Raw genomic sequence first — 18393 nt, forward strand, 5'->3', positions numbered from 1 at the left:
ACAAGTATCTCTGGAAGACAAGAAGAGTAGGCCTAACTTTAGATCTGCCTTCCTTTTGGGAACACATCCTAGTCTTGCTCAGCCCATCTAGGTTCAGCCAGCAAAACAGTAGAGTATTTATGTGCAAAACAATGGTAAAACTGTGCAAAACATTATGAAACATCAGAAATATCTCCTTAGACCTATAAATCCTTACTAAATAGGCACTTATCAGCCACCAGCAGTGTGTAGTGGGACACTGCACTATCTAAGGGCAGCAAGTACACAAACATAGAAGAGGATTCTTTACGGTAAGAGCAGTAAGACTATGGAACTCTCTGCCTGAGGAGGTGGTGATGGTGAGTTCACTAAAAGAGTTCAAGAGGGGCCTGGATGGATTTCTGCAGGATAATATTATAAGTTATAGTTACTAGAGATGGGACATTCATCCAGGGAGTTATTCTGATTGCCTAATTGGAGTCGGGAAGGAATTTTTTTCCCCTTAATTGGGAAAAATTGGCTTCTACCTCACAGGGGTTTTTCTGCCTTCCTCTGGATCAACTTGCAGGATAACCGGCCGAACTGGATGGACAGATGTCTTTTTTTTGGCCTTATGTACTATGTTACTATGTAAGTAACAGATCAGTGACGTAGAACTTCTTTCTCCTCACCGAGTACATCTTATGTGATGCAACTTTACCCTTACATGCAGGAGGCGGGAAAAGCAGTGTGAAGCTCATCACCTAGAACCAGACAGGAGATTCAGGCACATATAGTATAGTCAGGCAGTGTGAATCAGGAGGTTTATTTTCTATAACTGCTATTATATAGCTGCACTTCTGGTCCATTAGAGAAGGCAGAAATTACATCTTCAGCAGCACTTTATGTAATGGGCATAGCCTAGCGTGGAGGGGAGGTGTCTTAGGATGCCAGGAGGAAATAATAGGTGATGATCTCATCCAGTAGTTGACAGAAAGCACGCTCGGACTGGCCCACAGGGGTACAGGTGAATCTCCCGGTGGGCCCCTAGTCTCCCACCTCCTGCACAAGTGGCACATGATACAGTACAGTTACTGCACTAAATATAGATAGGCATCGTACAGCACCTCAACCAGCCTATGTTTATGTAAAATATGGGTAGATAGTTGGGTAGATAATTTAACAAACTACCCAGTTTATTATTATTGAAGCAATAAGGTGGCTGAGTTGACTTCTAGGTACAGAGACCTCCAGCTAGTATCTTCTTTTCCCCAGGGCCTGCCTTCTCCAATTCGCTGTTGGAACCCCCATAATCAATCATCTTATAGCATCTTCCTGCTGTGTGAGCAAGAAATATTTGAATGTATCCGTATTGTGGGCCCTAGGCACCCTAGTCCACTGACAGGAGGTAAGCCAACAGAGAGACTGCTGGGCTACTGACCACTGCTGCTAAGCACGGGCTACTTTTTCTTTATGGACATGGCAATTTTTTCCCACTGTATGGGAGCATCTTTTTTGTACTTTTCAATGGCACCATTTTGGAGTACATATAACTTGTTGACTAATTGCTATTAACGTTTTGTAAGGGGGAATAAAAATAAAAAAACAATTCCAGAATTGTTTTTCTACTTTTTAGATATTGTTCCATTTAACTTAGGACAATACCAAATTGATATATTGTAGATTTTTTTTTATGCACAATAGAAGCTGGACAAGCTGTAGTTTTCATTTGTACTATGAGGAACATATGACCTTTTAATCAATTTCTTTTATATGAGAAGTCCAGAAAACAGCCATAATGCTTTTTTTTTTTTAAAGAGGCTCTGTCACCAGGATCAACCCCATTAAACCAGGCATACCGACTGGTAGGGCTCATCATGCTGATTAAAACTATACCTTTCTTTTGTCTTAACAATAAATAGCTGCAGAGATATCTGTTTTTATTCATATGCAAATTAGAAGTTTGAGCACCAGGAGGCAGGGCTGAATCCTTTGAGCACTGCTATGTAACACCCCCTGTGCTCTGCACATGCCCCCTCCCCTTGATTGACAGGGCTAGACATGAGGCTGAGGGCAGAGCTGTGTGCTAGCAATATCATATCACTATGTACTATAGCTTCACCACACTGAGATCTGCTCAGAAAGCTAATATACACATAACAGCTTTTTTCACAGGCACAATATATGATTATTAAGACACTAGTAATGTGTGTTAGCTTATAAGCAAAGGAAAGACATGTTTCTCTGTGTTGTATTGCTATAGCTTAGTGGTTAAGTGATTGGTTTTGCATGTAAAGATCTCACGTTTGAATCTTGGAAGAAACTTCAAAGTTTTTTCTTCATATATTTTTTTTCCTTCACATTATCCCATAAGAAAAGTCTAAATCCATATCATATTAAAGGATAACTGTCATATTTTCTCTCAGAATTACATTTTCATATATGTTGTTGCTGCTGTGGTGATAATCCATAATCACTAATTATTGTGTTCACATGCCACTTGTTTAATAAGATTCCATCCATAGCAACCGCTCCTCACAAGACTTCTTTCTGACTATCTTCTCAAGATGGCTACTGATGCCCTTACCCTAAGGCTAAGACCTCCCTCCCTAACTACCCAGAATTCATTCGGCTTATTTCGGGAACGCGCAGCCCTAACCCCAACCAATTGGCTGTCTCCTGAGTAGTTGATCGTGAATATTCTAATCACGAATTTTCATCGAAAATATTCTAATAGCAAATTTTTATCGATAATATCGGCACTATCCTGGTCCGACGGGAGCGCGCACGCAGCATTCGGGACTGCCCACTACTATGTCCTCTGTCTTCTTTATATAGAAGATAGGAGACGGAGGAGACCTAGCAATGCTGTTTTAGCCGCACCACTGATATACCTGGGGGAGGAAAGAACATGCTGCAATTACTAGGTAATTCAATACCTATACAAAAGTATTAACTAGAGAACTAAGGTTAACTTAGTCAGACCAATCCAATTACATAAAAAAAAAATATGACAGTTACCCTTTAAGAATAATGGCTTTTTTTAATTTATTTTTTAAAGCTAATGAATATTACTGGTTTCCTTATAATCATATATTATATCTGTGAATGAACAAGTAATAGGTTTTAACAAAATAAAATTGTAAGGCCTTATTATTATATGATTATACAGTATATTATTTATTATAGTATAGCCTTTTATTATGGTTTAAATAAAAGAGGGGGGAAAAAAAGAAAAAAAATGAATATCTCTCTTGGTACTTCAACCTGGGATGAATGGTAGACCACTATACCACCAAGCTATAATATTACCAAGTAGAAAAACATGTTTTTTTTATGCTTATAAGCTAACACATGTTACTGGTGTCTTTATAATCATACTGTATATTGTGCTTGTGAATAAAACAGTAATACGTGTATTAGCTTTCTGAATGGATCTCAGTGTGGTGAAGCTATAGTACATAGTGTAAATGATATGTAGGTACTAGGATACAGCTCTGCCCTCAGCATGTCCAGCTCTGTCAATCAATGGGGAGTGGGGAGTCTGCAGAGCACAGGGGGTGTTACAGAGCAGTGCTCAAAGAATTCAGCACTTCTCATTTGCATATGAATAAAAACACACATTAATAGGGTTGATCCTGGTGACAGAGCCTCTTTAACTTTATGCCATTCACCATGTGGGGTTAATGTGATTTATTACATTTGTGTTTTTTATTTTTGTGCTTAACAAATAGAGATAAGGGAAGTTTTAAAAAATGTGATTTGGACGCTTCTCTGAATATTTCAAAAACATTTGCACATTAAAGAGGACCTTTCACCGATTCTTACCCTATGAACTAACTATACAGACATGTAGAGCGGCGCCCGGGGATCTCACTGCACTTACTATTATCCCCGGGCGCCGCTCCGTTCTCCCGTTATGCCCTCCGGTATCTCCGCTCACTAAGTTATAGTAGGCGGAGATACCAGTCCCTAAGTTATGGTAGGCGGAGTCTGCCCTAGCGCTGGCCAATCGCAGCGCAGAGCTCACAGCCTGGGAGGTTATTTTCTCCCAGGCTGTGAGCTCTGCAATGCGATTGGCCAGCGCTAGGGCAGACTCCGCCTACCATAACTTAGGGAACGGAGATACCGGAGGGCATAGCAGGAGAACGGAGCGGCGCCCGGGGATAATAGTAAGTGCAGAGAGATCCCCGGGCGCCGCTCTACATGTCTGTATACTTAGTTCATAGGGTAAGAATCGGTGAAAGGTCCTCTTTAAATGAGCTATATCCCACCCTGCAAGGGAGAGTGTATCTCAGTGTACATCACTGTGCATTGCGCAACGTGCATAGCTAGTCATTTCTGGTAGTGACAGATACTGTGACAGGCAGGTAGACACACCAATTATAGTAGAATTACAAAGCTTATTCACCCTAACTTGAGAATAAAGGCGTACTAGAATTGCTTATCTATTAAACAAGGTGGACACCCCAATAACAGTAGAACTACTGTACATAGGAGGCAGTATTATAGTAGTTATATTCTTATACATAGGGGCAGTATTGTAGTAATTTTTAGTAGTTACCATAGGTTCTTGTACATAGGTGGCAGTATTATAGTAGTTAAAGTAGTATTATAGTAGTTAAAGTCTTATACACTTTTATAGAAGTGATAGTCTTGAACATAGGATGTAGTGTTATAGTAGTTATATCCTTGTAAATAGGAGGCAGTATTATAGTAGTTATTTTTTGTATCTATGGGGCAGTATTATAGTAGTTATATTCACACTCAGCCTTTGTATGTGGGTCTCCATTTTACTACACTGAACAAAAATATAAACGCAACACTTTCATTTTTTTTTCTCCCATGTTGCATGAGCTGAACTTAAAGATCTGAAACATTTTCTACATACATAAAAGACCCATTACTCTCAAATATTGTTCACAAATCTGTCTAAATCTGTGTTAGTGAGCACTTCTCCTTTGCCGAGATAATCCATCCCACCTCACAGGTGTGGCATATCAAGGTGCTGATTAGACAGCATGAATATTGCACAGGTGTGCCTTAGACTGCCCACAATAAAAGGCCACTCTACACTGTGCAGTTTGATCACACAGCACAATGTCGCAACATTTGAGCGTGCAATTGGCATGCTGACTGCAGGAATGTCTACCAGAGCTGTTGCCTGTGCAATGAATGTTCATTTCTCTACCATAAGCCATCTACAAAGGCGTTTCAGAGAATTTGGCAGTACATCTAACTGGCCTCACAACCGCAGACCACGTGTAACCACACCAGCCCAGGACCTCCACATCGAGCATGTTCACCTCCATGATCGTCTGAGACCGGCCACCCGGACAGCTGGAGCAACAATCGGTTTGCATAACCAAAGAATTTCTGCACAAACTGTCAGAAACCGTCTCAGGGAAGCTCATCTGCATGCTCGTCGTCCTCATCGGGGTCTGGACCTGACTGCAGTTCATTGTCGTAACTGACTGGAGTGGGCAAATGCTCACATTCGATGGCGTCTGGCACGTTGGAGAGGCGTTCTGTTCACGGACGAGTCCCTGTTTTCATTGTTCAGGGCAGATGGCAGACAGCATGTGTAGCGTCATGTGGGTGACCGGTTTGTTGACATCAACGTTGTGGATCGAGTGGCCCATGGTGGCGGTGGGGTTATGGTATGGGCAGGCGTATGTTATGGACAATGAACACAGATGCATTTTATTGATGGCATTTTGAATACCGTGACGAAATCCTGAGGCCCATTGTTGTGCCATTCATCCACGACCATCACCTCATTTTGCAGCATGGCAATACACGGCCCCATATTGCAAGGATCTGTACACAATTCCTGGAAGCTGAAAACATCCCAGTTCTTGCATGGCCAGCATACTCACCGGACATGTTACCCATTGAGCATGTTTGGGATGCTCTGGATCAGCGTATACGACAGCGTGTTTCAGTTCCTGTCGATAGTCTGTGACTTCGCACAGCTATTGAAGAGGAGTAGACCAACATTCCACAGGCCACTATCAACAACCTGATCAACTCTATGCGACGGAGATGTGGCAAATGGTGGCCACACCAGATACTGACTGGTTTTCTGAACCCCCCCCAGTTAGGCAAAACTGTGCACATTTCAGAGTGGCCTTTTATTGTGGGCAGTCTAAGGCACACCTGTGCAATATTCATGCTGTCTAATCAGCACCTTGATATGCCACACCTGTGAGGTGGAATGGATTATCTCGGCAAAGGAGAAGTGCTCACTAACACAGATTTAGACAGATTTGTGAACAATATTTGAGAGTAATGGGTCTTTTGTGTATGTAGAAAATGTTTCAGATCTTTGAGTTCAGCTCATGCAAAATGGGGACAAAACCAAAAGTGTTGCGTTTATATTTTTGTTCAGTGTATTAGACTATCCAAATCAAAACAACCTTTGTATAGCAACAACACTCCGGTGCTGAGTTAATTTACAGTCTACAAATAATAGAAAATGTCATCTGTGTTGTGAGCAAATAATAAAAAGTCAACAAGCATAATAAAATATCTGGGAAAAAAAAGAAAGAAACTTCTTCTCAGCGCTGCTGCTTCCACGTTTTAATTTATCTTCCAATTTGCCTTTCTATGATTATGAAACTTGGCAGGGTGTATGCAAATTAATGGTACAAAAACAAAATTATTTAGAGTATTATTAAATTGGCTCAGAGGAGATAAGGAGGGTTTGAAAAAAAATTACGGTGGTGGCTACGGAAACCTGTCATTAAGGAATGAAAGACACTATTATACTGTATTCTAGCTTTGAAATGGAAACTTTTGTTTGAGAATGAGAGAAAGGAATTTCCAGCCACCATCTTGGATCTCTTAGGTCTTTTGATCAGAAAAACGGAAGCAGCTGAAGGTGTGCGCACTTTACAGCCTTTTCACACTTTTGTAATGATATTTAATAATAGAAACCTAAAATTCTGGTTATTCTTCTCTTCTCTTTGATGACTAGTCCTTAAAGGGTTTGCCAGCCACCATTCTTCTACGTTATTCTCTTTCTGATTAGTAAAACCAGAAAAACTCAAGATGTGGTACATATTATAGATTTTACAGCCTTGATAATGATATGTAACTTTAGAAACGGAAAATGCTGGTTATGGATCTTTTCTGTTGGTTATTAAATGATTTAAATGAATTGTTTTTGGCTTACCATAATTTTCTTATAATCAGAACTGCTTCATAATAGTTGTTCATAATAATAGACTTGTGACAGATTTCTGCTGGTCATGGATCTTTTCTCTTTAGTGACCAGCCCAACCAGCTTTTTTAGGCTATTCCCAATATGCAGCGTGGTTTATAATTTTTACTGACATTTCAATGTTCAGTAGTATACTTTTAAGCTGCTGGTTATGGTTCTTTTCACCTTTATCATTGGTCCTTGAATGGATTGCCAGCAACCATCTCAACCCCTTTCTGACCGCCTACAGTAAATTTACATTGCCAGCCAGGCATTTAAAAATGGCGCCTGCTTGCGCGTGCATCGGGCGCTGTGGCCGTTGGGTGTCTGCTGTTTTAAACAGCAGACACCTGGCACTAATGTTTGCATTACCACCAGTCGCAGACTTTTAACCTTGCAGATACCGTGGGAACTATTAAAGAAAGTGTAAAATGTGAAAACGGCCATACTACAGTATTAAAAAATACTAATATTTTTCTCATACGACAAATGGTGGAAAAAAAGTCAAAATAGACGATTTGCCATTTTTGGTCGCTTCACCTGCTACAAAAAATTTAATAAAAAGTGATCAAAAAGTCGTACACACCCCAAAATGATATCATTGAAAAGTACAGATTGCGCCACAAAAAATGAGGCCTCACATAACTCTGTACCACAAAAAATGCAAGAAAATCTATACATATGTGGTATCACCATAATCGTACTGACCTGGAGAATAAAAGTAACAGGTCAGTTTTACTACATAGGAAATGATGTAAAAAAAAAACATAAAACTGTTGCGGAATGGTGTTTTCTTTTTAATTCCACCCTATTTGAATTTTTTTTCCTGCTTCCTACCACATTTTATGCAAGCGTATATATTACTTTTAGAATATGCATCTTGTCCTGTAAAAACAAGCCTTCATACAGCTATATGAATGGAAAAAAACATAAACGAAAAAAAAAACATAAACGAAAAAAATGGAACATTTTCTGGTCATTAAAGGTTAATTATTTTAGGTTCTCTTCCCTTCAGATTAGAAAAATGGGGAAAAAATACACATTTAAGAGTTTTATTACATTTTTTTTTAAAATGGTTACGGACTTGTTAGGAGTCCAGCACAGCCAAAATTCTTTTTGTGGCTGGGTGGGAGGGTTGCCATGCTGTATAGTCAAGACCTTTCTAGTTGACCTACCAGTAGGATTTTAGGTGTGTTAGTCATTGCCAGTTTCTGTTGATTGTATATGTATCCTGGCTCACCTCTGTGCTTTGTACCTGAACTCTTGACTTGCTTGTTTTCCCTCTGTCTACTCACCGTGGCTAGTTTCTGGATTAAATTCTCGTCTGCTGAATTGGCTGCTACTGATCCTCCCGGTATTCTGACCATGACTACTTTTTGGATTAACCTCTCGTCTGCTGAATTGGTTTCTACTGATCCTCTTGGTATTCTGGCCGTGGATAATTTCTAGAAAAACTATTCATCTGCTGTTTGTGCTTTATCTGTCTCTCCTGGTTTTTCACCCTGCTTTGCACCCTAGTCATTTTGGAAGGTCTCCTTCTAGCGAGCTTGCATCAGTTTTTTGATAACTTCATCTGCAGACATACCGCAAACACTGGTGAAGAATCTAGAGGTAGCCTTAGCTTCCTAACACTCGGGGTGGTTAAGGAAGACAGGTAGCAGTTTCTGAGTTTGGTATTTGTGGTTCCAGACGGTGACTATAGTTTTTCGTTGGAGGACCTTTTTTGCTGACCAGTTCTTAAAAGATTTTAGAGTATTTTTTTATTTTACAGGCTCTTTTTCTGATCATAGAGAAGTGTGTCGGGTGCATTGTATTTTATGTATTTTTTGATGATTTCTGCAAATTAGATGATGCCAGTCAAACCAGAGTCATCCACCTGTATATAGCTTTGTTTCAGGATTCTTCCCCCTATGTCTAAGGCCTCATGCACACGGCCGTTGTTTTGGTCCGCATCCGAGCCGCCGTTTTGGCGGCTCAGATGCGGACCCATTCACTTCAATAGGGCCGCAAAAGATGCAGACAGCACACGGAGTGTTCCGTGGTCCGTAAAAAACTCTGTTCCGTGGTCCGTAAAAAAAATATAACATGTCCTCTTCTTGTCCGCGCTTTGTGGACAAGAATAAGCATTTATATTGAAGGCTGCCCGTGCCGTCCCGCAAATTGCGGAACGCGCACAGACGCCATCCGTGTTTTGCGGATCCGCGATTTGCGGACCGCAAAACACACTACGGCCGTGTGCATGAGGCCTAAGGCATATCATCAAGCAAAACCAGTACTCTGCTCTATACTGATGAGGAGCAAGAGCATCAAAACGGTGATCTCTTTGCCTTGTAATGATGTTCAGTAAAAGACCTCTAAACTTTCAGTTGTTGTTTTATTCTGTCTGTTCTTAAAGGGATTCCCAGCAATCATCTTAAGTTTTTTAGAGTCTTTTTTTTCTCAAAAGAGAGGCAGAGCAGCCTCAAGGTGAGTTGTATTTGACTGGTGGAATCTGAAAGAGATAGATCCAGGCAGAGATTGATTTTCCTGATTGATGTTCAATAATTGAACTCAAAACTGCCAGTTATAATTCTTTTCTCTTTAGGTTAGCTAGTTCTTAAAGAAATTGCTTGCCACCATCGTGGATTGTTTTTTTCGTAGTTTTTTCTTCTTTCAATTTTTTTTCCTTTAATCAGATAAAAGAGATTCAATATGTTGCCTGTATCATGCTTTTACAGCTGGACTTATTGACAAAGATGTATTACTAATCTCGAAAAGAATTCACTAATGGATGCCTAAATTGTTAGGGTTCTCTTCTTCTTGATTTCCACTTCTTAAAGGGATTTCAAACCACCATGTTGAGTGCTTTAGGTTCTTCTTTAAAATAGAGAAATGGAAGTACCTCAAACTACAGCATGCTTTATTCTTTTACTTGTGGATTCTGAGAAGAGATAGATGCTGGCAGAGATGTATTGCCTGTCTGGGAATGACGTTCCATAATAGACCTCTAAATTGCCAGATATGGTTTGATTTCCTTTGATGACCACTTCTTAATATTTCAATGACTACTATCTCCAGAGGTATTTATCACTCAGTGATGACATTTTTGGTTTAAAACAGTTACTTGCAGCATATCAGATTTCAACAAGCCATATTTTATCCTAGTGACTTGCAAAATGCAGAATTGAGGTTACTTTATATCATTCTCCCAGCCACTGTAAGGAAGCCTGTGACGCTATCGTGGGACTATTTCAATGACAGTTCCGTAGAAAAACCTAAAACTAAAGGAAATTTCCCTGTGCCTTGTAATTATTCGCTACAGTCTCGCAAATAAACCTTGGCTGTATCTCACTTGCTGTTCTACGCCCTTTCTTTTTTACTTTGCTTCCGCCATCTGGTGCCTCACACAGGCACAAAAGTATCTACATCTACATAGGATCATGTAATGAGAAAATTGAATGAGAGAGGGCATGTTGCTAGACAATTGGCCCCCAGGGAACGTCTTTAATGAAAGATAAGAGGTTGATGCTCTAATAATTGTGATATGACAGAATGTCAAAGGAATTGAGGCTATTTCAGCGGTATCTAATGCGATTGGACTAGGAGAGTTCAGCATTCATCAGTGATGGGAAAGATTGAGAATGGAAGCTTGAATTTAATCTTCCATTTGTAATGGTCATGCTGCAAGTATCCAGGCATTTAGTTAATAAGGTGCCCAATGATGCAGTGTGCTCTCAAGCTTGTTTTTAGTTGAGTTCCTCATGAGGCTTCACCATGAAACCATTACCAAGCACATCATTAAGCTCTCATCTGTTGGTCAAATTTGTCAACAATGCAGGAAGTTTTCAAACTGTCTGTGGAGTCTGAGATGAGGCCCACTATTGGACTTTAACCTTTGCATGGTGCTGAAGATGGGCATCAAGTGCCTGCTGTCATTTGGCTTGGACAACTGAAGGAACTCAAGCAAAAGACCTAAAGCTATATCCACATAGATTAGATCCTAAGAGTTCATTCACACAACAGTGGAAAACAGCCATCACATGGCCAGAAGGACCTCACTGAAATCAGTGGGCTCATTTTTAATGGCCGTTTGGACAGAACTGCACCACTCTAACAGTCGGCAAAAACAGGTACATAAGTAGTGCGGAAGGCAGGGAGTAAAAAAAAACTCAGCATAGGCACACATGGGAACACTAGCTCCGCCCTGGAGGCAGCAGGTCCTGATGCTCTCAGCCACATGATGGCACATGATTACACTGGTAGTATCAGGTCCTGCAGCTTCCAGTGTGGAGCGAGTGTTTCCGCTAGTGCCTGTGGTGAAGTATTTTTTAATTTTTTATTTGTTGGCACTTTTGTGGGTGGGGCGTTATATGGTTGTATATGATTGGCGCATTTATATACAGTGGACACTATGGTGTCATTTTTTATACAGGGGGAACTAGGGGGGATTATATCCACAGACGGCACTGTGGGGGGCATAATAGATACCTTTGGGTTGGAGTTAAAAAAAAGCCGTTAAAAACAGATGCAAAATGGATGACAAATGTTTGTTTGATAGACAACCAGATAGGCAGACAATAAATGGATAGACACGTGGATACAAAGTGGTCATGAAAAACGAAGGGGTAGATTTATCAAACGTGGTATAAAGGAAAACTGGCTTAGTTGCCCATAGCAACCTATCAGATTCAACCTTTAATTTTTCAGAGCTCCTTTGGAATATGAAAGGTGAAATCTGATTGGTTGCTATGTGCAACTAAGCCAGTTTCCCTTTACACCAGTTTTAAAGAGGACCTTTCACTAGAATAGAAATCTAAACTAAGTATACAGACATGGAGAGCGGCGTCCAGGGATAATAGTAAGTGCAGGGAGATCCTTGGGCGCCGCTCTCCATGTCTGAATACTTAGTTTAGATTTTCTATTCTAGTGAAAGGTCCTCTTTAAATCTACTTCTAACAGTTTATCCGTTTCTTGCTGACCATTTTGTGTGAATGTAGACAGAGGAGTATTTCCATGGTCTACAGTAAATTTGTCCTTGTGACACCTCAAAAACAATGTGTCACTGCTAGTTGTGGGGAGTTGTGATATTCTGGCAATACACTGGCTGTAGTTGCCAAAGACAAGTGTCTAGCTATAGGAGGGTGCAGAGGTAGCAGTCACACCAGGGCCCCGGAATCTGACAGGGCCAAAACCCCTCTACCACATAAGAAGATGCTAGTATTATAAATGGCAGATAGGCATTTTGGGCCATAGGGTAATTACATGCTTACCTTAGCGGCCCCAGAGTGATGAAGTACTCAAACTTAGGGCCTCATAACCGTGACCTAACAATAGTTGGGGCCCCATGATAACAGTAAGGCTACTTTCACATCTGTGTTGCGCTGTCCGGTTTTGAGATCAAAACCACAGCAAAATGCTTCATCCCTTCCGAATGGACCCGGTTATATTATATTGGCAATGAAGAAACCGGATCGGCACTAAGATCATTATAAGTCAATGGGCGCCAGATCTGGATCCGGTACCACTGACTTACATAGTTTTGGAATCCAAGAGTGGTACACCCATACTTGGTGTCCTTTTTCCTAGCTGACTTTGAGATCCCAATATAGAAGAAGACACTACTGCTTGTGCTGGTACCTGATGGGGTCCAAGGTGACCTTTCTCACATGAGAAGGCATCAGCATTATAGATGGTGGGGGTGGGTGGGGGCTGTTACAGATTTTGCATTGGGACCCTGGAGCTTCATGTTGCGTCACTGGCCCCAGATATTGTGTAATTACCAGTTGCTTTTCTTCTGCCTATCTTGGCAGGTTGGGACACCAAAAGTGCCATCTATCATTACCTACGTCTGCTTTATAACACTGCAACATGCATGGATAGTTATGTGCCCGCTCACCAGCCCTGATTCATAAATCAGATTATAGAACCCGGCACGGTTGTAGGTACTGTCATTACTTGTCTGCGGCACATAACATCATTTCTGCTGCTTTGCAGGCCTCTGCCGACAGCCTTTCATACTGTTTAAATGCGGTGAAGCCTCTCGTGTCCCTGATCAGGTGACTCCTCTGTAGTTAGTGTAATGTGCGAGGTGTCACGGGCAGGTAAGTATTCCCATCTCATTATAGTCAGCAGCAGGCACAGTCACTATTAATAGATGTATGGCCATGTTTAAAGGGACAGAAGGGAGTCAGAATCCTAATCGGAGTTGCCATGTGTGCCCAGAATAGCTCGGTATCCTTGGCAAGCCTAAGGGGCTATTTCAGCTTTTGATTTACAAATCTCTGCAGAAGAACTTGTGGTAGAGGTGAGTGAGGCCGGTGTTGTCCTTTCATGTTATATTAGAGACTTTTATACACAACCGTTTCTGCTGGGATATGATTGTTTATGTTGTTTATATGTATGTACAGTACATACAACACACACATACACGCTGCACACATACATGTATACAGAGATACACACAACACATGCATACAAAACACTGCACACATACATATATGCAGAGATACACATACATACACACATATATGCAGTGATACACATACACACAACACATACATATACACTGCTCACATACATATATGCCGAGATATACATATACACAACACATACATACACACTGCACACATACATATATGCAGAGATACACATACACACAACACATACACACTGCTCACATACATATATGCAGAGATATACATACACACAACACATACATACACACTGCTCACATACATATGTGCAGAGATACACATACACACAACACATACATACACATTGCACGCATACATATATGCAGAGATACATATACACACAACACATACATATACACTGCACACATACTGTGACGGACTGAACTGTCACTGGGGCTGCTGGAGAAGCCTGAGGGCTAGCCTCCTTCCTACGGACAATGGACCCAGAACTATGGAGACCCCCTCAGACCTTTTAGGGTTAACCCTGTTTTACCCTCAACATAGAGTGTCATCTCATGTGTGGGGGACCAGCTATATTTACTACGGGGATTGCTATCGGTATTATACTCCCCTGGGATTACAACACAGTTCTACCCACTGGAAGTTGGAATGTGGTCTTGGGCCCAGGGTGGGTGGAAGACGGCGAGACCTCAACCAAGCTGCGGCGGTTCGTGGGGTCGACAGTGATTACGGTGTCAAGTGGAGTGCTTGGAGCCCTCAGGAAGCACTAGGAGCATCCATCAACGGAGGTACCCAGTCGGGGTGCCAGGAGATCCGTTACAGTGGTGGCAGCAGTGGGAGGAGAAGCAGCTCGGATACACCGTTGGTGGAGTATATTGAGGTCAACTCTAGTATCCGTACAGCGCCCCTGGCTACAGCAGGATGGAATCGGCTAGTTTTCAGACAGTGTTCCACTACAAGGAGGAGGATGACCCGGACAGGAGGGATGCAGTCCGGAAAGGCGTCTGGTACGAGGCACTGGAAGATGTACAGCGTCGGAGGGGCGAGAGTAGGGGTGGGCGATATGGCCTAAAATCTATATTGCGATATAATTTTAAGCATGTGCGATATGCGATATATATCGCGATATATTGTTTTCTATATTTAGGGGGGCGTGTTTAAACTTTTTTTTACTTTTTATTTAATAACTATTAGTCTCCTTAAGGGCTAGAACGTAGAACCCTTGTCATATTCACCCTAATAGAGCTCAATTAGGGTGAATAGGACTTTACACTCTCCCTGCTGCCCTGTGCTTTGTGCACACAGCAGCAGGGAGCTGATCCCCCTCCCCTAAATGGTGCCATCCACAGATACCCCCCTCCCCTAAACGGTGCCATCCCCAGATCCCCCCCTCCCCTAAACGGTGCCATCCCCAGATCCCCCCCCGCCCCTAAACGGTGCCATTCCCAGATCCCCCCCCGCCCCTAAACGGTGCCATCCACAGATCCCCCCCCCTAAACGGTGCCATCCACAGATCCCCCCCCCTAAACGGTGCCATCCACAGATCCCCCCCCCTAAACGGTGCCATCCCCAGATCCCCCCCGCCCCTAAACGGTGCCATTCCCAGATCCCGCCCCTAAACGGTGCCATCCACAGATCCCCCCCCCCTAAACGGTGCCATCCACAGATCCCCCCCCCCTAAACGGTGCCATCCACAGATCCCCCCCCTAAAAGGTGCCATCCACAGATCCCCCCCCCCTAAACGGTGCCATCCACAGATCCCCCCCCCTAAACAGTGCCATCCACAGATCCCCCCCCCCCAAACCGTGCCATCCACCGATCCCCCCCCCCCCCCGACGCTCACAGGAATACATTTAAAAACTAATCAGTAACAGCAGGCAGTGCGGGCGGGTGGCGCTCACTCACTGACGTCACGCGCCTGCTCCTCCCACTAGGCGACGCAGGCGCGTGACGTCAGTGAGTGAGCGCCGCCCCCCGCACTGCCTGCTGTTATCGGAGCTAAGACCTAGTAAGGTATACAGTAAAGAGATCACCAATGAATAAAGTTAAAGTTACTGATTAGTTTTTAAATGTTCTACTGTCAGCGGCGTGGCCCTGTATATTCTAACCCCCAGGCAAGTGTCCCTGTCACCATGGGAACGCCTGGGGATTAGAATATACCATCGGATTTGAGTTTTCACGCGCTCACTGAGATCGTGAAAACTCAATGATTTACTGTCAGTCCCTCCCCTCCTCCTCTTTTGTCATTGGTGGTCAGCGGCAGCCGCGCATAGTGAGGAGGGAGGGACTCTCTCCTTCTCCACTGTGCCCAGTGTGCCGGCTCAGGAGAAGATGGTGCGCGCAGAGAGCGCGATCATATCGCGGTCCGGCGATATAGGCGATATGCTCAAAATCCATATTGTGGCACAAATTTATATCGCATATCGCCTATATCGTCTATATCGCCCACCCCTAGGCGAGAGTCTCCCCAGTGAGGAGCAGCAGTTGCGGATGCGAGTGGCCCTGCAAATGCCCCTTCTGGGAGAGCATCCCCTGGATGAGTGGGTGACAGAACTCGAGAGCCTGGTATGGAAGGAGCTTTTGCTAGACGACGCCTACCAGGCACTCTGGTGGTATGTGATTCGGCACTCCCCCTGGAAGGCTGAGCACGACAGACCCGAGGGTGAGGATTATGATGGCCCTGGCCTGTTATTTGAGGCCTTCGTAGAACCGGAGTTTGGAGATGCTGGAAAGTCCTGGTTCTGGGATATCCATGACTACAGGGAGGCTATGCATGATTAGGCTACAGCGAGAGAGGTGAGACAAGACCTGGCATCTCTAGTGACAATGGAGTGGGAGCTGGAGCAGGATTACCAATACTTCTTCAGCTCAATTCGGCCCCAATATACACTGCCAGAGAGCTAGGTGGCAGTCCCAGACCTACAACCCTACAGCTGGAAAGACCCGACTGAGGTATCCCCTGCTTCAGTACCAGCTGCGGAGGTAGGGGACCTCATAGACTGGTCCTGGAGGGAACCCCATATGGCAGGTGGAGATGGGACCGAGGTCTCTCCACCAGCCTTACAGGGATGCTGGGCGGTCGGCCCAGATCCCCAACAGCAGCCGGAGTTTCAGGAAGTAGGGACAGTCGGTCCTGTTCCCCAATGGCAGTATGTTTTGCAGGGAGAGGAGAGCATCGTCTCCATTCCCCAGCGGCAGTGTACCTTGAAGGGAGAGGAGACAACCGGTCTCTCTCCCCAACCACAGGGGGATAGCACCCCTAACTCCGATGGTGCAGATGGGACTGCGGTCTCTGCACCAGACCTTCAGGGATGCTGGACAGCCGGTACAGATACCCCACCAACCCCGCAGGAATGCCAGGAGGAGGATTTAAGCAATCCCTCCTCTCCACAGCCGATGCGCAACAAAGTCCTGGGGGTAGGATTGCCTGACCCCATCCCAGCGGAAGAGCTGGCATCTGGGCAGAGCGCAGTCTGCCTCTGCCCTCCCCTATCCTCTTGTCCAGATCCTGACTCCCTACAGGCTACCCCAGCGGAAGAACTGGCATCTGGGCAGAGTGCAGTTGGCCTCTGCCCTCCCCTATCCTCTTGTCCAGAAGCTGACTCCCCACCGGCTACCCCAGGGCAAGAGCTGGCATATGGGCAGAGCGCAGTTGGCCTCTGCCCACCAAGTACCCACAGCTCCAAGCTAGAGAACAACAATGAAGGAGTAGCTGACGCCCACTCAACAGCTGGGGACATACAGAACAGAGCCAGGCCCCAGAGTTCAACAGGACTAGTGTTTGTTTATGGGTGGGCTTCTCGACTAACTCAGGCACCGACCGACAGGAGTACAGGTACCTGGTTAGTCTACTGTTGGTAGGGGAGAAATGTGACGGACTGAACCGTCACTGGGGCTGCTGGAGAAGCCTGAGGGCTAGCCTCCTTCCTACGGACTATGGACCCAGAACTATAGAGACCCCCTCAGACCTTTTGGGGTTAACTCTGCACTGAGACTCCCACTGATTGTGTTAGTGATGGGATTAAGATAGCTGACTTTAGGAGCAGCCGACTCCTAGATGAGTAGATCACCCTATGATACACTCAGGAGATAATCCCATCACATGTGTCTCTTCTCTCCCTATTCATTCATTATGGAGGGGGGGGGGGGAATGTCTGTTTGCATGTTGTTCATGGTTGATTGATTTATGTTGTTAGACTTCTTGAACTGTATATATACTGAGTTGATCTTCAATAAAGGGAGTTCCTGTTTTACCCTCAACATAGAGTGTCATCTCATGTGTGGGGGAACACTTATATTTACTACGAGGATTGCTATCGGTATTATACTCCCCTGGGATTACAACACGGTTCTACCCACTGGAAGTTGGATCCTGGTCTTGAGCCCAGGGTGGGTGGAAGACGGCGAGACCTCAACCAAACTGCGGCGGTTCGTGGGGTCGGCAGTGATTACGGTGTCAAGTGGAGTGCTTGGAGCCCTCAGGAAGCACTAGGAGCATCCATCAACAGAGGTACCCAGTCGGGGTGCCAGGAGATCCGTTACACATACATATATGCAGAGATATATATACACACAACACATACATACACACTGCACACATACATATATGCAGAGCTATACATATACACAACACATACATACACACTGCACACATACATACATATATGCAGAGATATACATACACAGAACACATACATACACACTGCACATATACATATATGCAGAGATATACATATACACAACACATACATATACACTGCTCACATACATACAGTAGGTGTTTCTGACATTGTGTTTTTAGCACGACAGCGTCGCGCT

The 18393-nt window shown here is 43.9% G+C and overlaps 1 protein-coding gene across 2 annotated transcripts in view; it reads left to right on the top strand.

The window, feature by feature from the left end:
* Window positions 1–18393, top strand: part of LARGE1 (LARGE xylosyl- and glucuronyltransferase 1) — a 581369-nt gene that overhangs the window by 143997 nt on the left and 418979 nt on the right. The window contains exon 1 of one of the 2 annotated variants that reach the window (XM_040438033.1): window positions 13370–13445. The exons of the other annotated variant lie outside the window; for it this stretch is intronic. The gene's annotated coding sequence lies outside the window, so the exon portion shown is untranslated. Of the gene's footprint in view, window positions 1–13369; window positions 13446–18393 lie in introns of those variants that run through there. 2 annotated transcript variants of the gene reach the window in all.

Source organism: Bufo bufo, chromosome 1 (genome assembly GCF_905171765.1).
Source record: "Bufo bufo chromosome 1, aBufBuf1.1, whole genome shotgun sequence".
Taxonomy (NCBI): Eukaryota; Metazoa; Chordata; class Amphibia; order Anura; family Bufonidae; genus Bufo; species Bufo bufo.